Source organism: Sinocyclocheilus rhinocerous, unplaced genomic scaffold, assembly GCF_001515625.1.
Source record: "Sinocyclocheilus rhinocerous isolate Xijiao unplaced genomic scaffold, SAMN03320098_v1.1 scaffold4081, whole genome shotgun sequence".
Taxonomy (NCBI): domain Eukaryota; kingdom Metazoa; phylum Chordata; class Actinopteri; order Cypriniformes; family Cyprinidae; genus Sinocyclocheilus; species Sinocyclocheilus rhinocerous.
This window is the reverse complement of record NW_015662164.1, coordinates 248,897-251,310: the sequence shown is the minus strand read 5'-3', so window position 1 is coordinate 251,310 and position 2,414 is coordinate 248,897. Positions and strand designations below refer to the sequence as shown.

Below are 2,414 nucleotides of genomic sequence, written 5' to 3'. Positions count from 1 at the left end.
TGAGTCGGTCTTTATATATATATATATATATATATATATATATATATATAGTGATTGAAATATTGTGTTGGCATTGCTCTGGAATACTGTATTCACTCAGCCGGGATTCCTGGAGTGAAGTTATTGACTTCAGCTTTCTAAGGCCTTCACATGCCGTGATGATACAATTACTGTATGTGTGTTTGGCACATAATGGTTTTCAGAACAAAAGCTTTGCATTGTTTTGAGAAGGATTGTAGCTCTTTGACCAGCCATGCCCTGTATTTCTTTGCACACTCACACAAATTGTTTTTAAAATTGCCATTGCCATTGTACTTTGGTCCCAAAAAGTATTTAGAGATGTAAATCTGTGTGAATGTGATTTTTGTGAGATTTTTTTTTGAAAGACATTAATACTTTTATTAACAATGCTTTAAATTAAGCAAAAGCGACAGATTTTTTGAAAATAGAAAATATTTCTATTTCAAATAAATGCTGTTTTTTCCATTTTTCCATTTGAAATTAAATTTGAAATTTTCTTAAATTTATCCTGAAAAAGTGTATCATTGTTTCCACAAAAATATTAAGCAGTACAACAGTGTTCAACAATAATAATAATAATAATAATAATAATAATAATAATAATAATAATAATAATAAATGTGTCGAGCAGCAAATCAGCATATTAGAATGATTTCTGAAGGATCATGTGACACTGAAGACTGGAGTAATGATGCTGAAAATTCAGCTTTGTCCCTTTCTGCTGTAATATTCAAAAAACAGGTCTGAGCGCTAATGCTAACTCCAGGGCTAACAGGATTAGCCTTATACTGACCTAACTGACTCATCCGGCAATGGAGCAAATACTAATTCTTCATATAGTGGTACAAACAGCCTAGCGTAGCGGTCAAAAAACTGTGTGCACCTTCCCTCCAGCAACACCTGTTACCTGAAGGAAGGTTCCCACCTATATTCTGTGAACAATCACCCAAGAGTGACCCCTACTGGGCATACACGTACATAATTCACAGTAAAGACAAAAATGGCTCTTACAGGAATATTACATTCACATCCACATTATATTCTGCACTAATATATAGATAGATAGATATATATAATGCATGTTGCGATGAGATAAACTTGAGTCTCATGAATTAAAAACCATATCTGAGATCTCACAATATCTCAGTTGTTTCTCAGACAGCAACGTGTTAAAGTCAATGTACAATGCTGTTTATTTATGTAATGTATTTCTGAATGAAATGAGAAACAATGAGAGGTGTTATGCTATCTATAAATGCTCTGTATTGCTATTGTAGGTGAACTGTTATATAATCTGTATTTTTAGGACAAATATCTAATAATTAATAATAATTAATAATTTATGCATTTAGCAGACGCTTTTATCCAAAGCGACTTACAGTGCATTCAGGCTATACATTTTTTACCAGTATGTAAATATACTATATATCTAAGTTGCTAAAATGAAATGTAACTCAGAACTTAATTATTGCAGTCTCCTGAGCAGCACAGGCCTTCCAGCAATGCAGTTTTCCCCCTCTGGGTTCGAGCAGCACAGACCTTCCACCAATGCAGTTTTTCCCCTCTGGGTTCAGACATTTTTATATTGGGGGAAAAAGTGTGTGTGTGTGTGTGTGTGTGTGTGGATGAGAGTGTTGAGTTCAGATGATGCTCAGTGAATGAATGAGAGATTGAACAAAGGGAAGTGCAGCATAGCGAAAAATCTGGATATAATTGAGAGCAAAATAAAGGTCAAACAGAAATGGGAAAAGAAGAAGAGAAGAAGGAAAAGGAGAAAATCAAATTTTGGGGTCCAATTGTTACTGTAGGTTTATAAAGGTAAAGATTATTACATTTCTTTGTGTTGGAAGTATTGCGAGATGGATATCATACAGTGTATTCCAGGAGAACATGTGCTTTTCTCTGCTGTCATCACTCCAAACTATAGTATCCATACAAACGCAGAAACACCTGCTGGATGTAGTTCAGTATCTCCAGAGTCTCACTATTGTGATGGTCCTGTAAAATGAGGAGGAAAGGAGTAGTAGATAAACAACATTGTAATGCTTTAGAATGAAGTTCCATTTGTTAACTTACGTTACCTACATTGACATGAACTAACAATGAATGTCTAAAGCATTTATTAATCAAAGTTAGTTAATGCATTATGAAAGGGGTCATATGATGCTATTTTAAAGATCATTATTTTGTGTATTTGGTGTAACAGAACATGCTTTAATGTTCAAAAAACACATTATTTTTCAAATACTGTACATTATTGTAGGTCCTCTCTGCCCCGCCTCTCTCAAACACGTCGTTTTCAACAAAGCCCCCTCCTTTGACAAGCGCAGTCTGCTCTGATTGGCCAGCTGACCCAGTGCATTGTGATTGGCCGAACACCACAAGCACACGTC

The 2,414-nt window shown here is 34.8% G+C and overlaps 1 protein-coding gene across 1 annotated transcript in view; it reads left to right on the top strand.

The window, feature by feature from the left end:
- The window catches only part of LOC107727693 (A-kinase anchor protein SPHKAP), a 116,257-nt gene that overhangs the window by 1,004 nt on the left and 112,839 nt on the right, over positions 1-2,414 (top strand). The gene's annotated exons all lie outside the window — the stretch shown is intronic.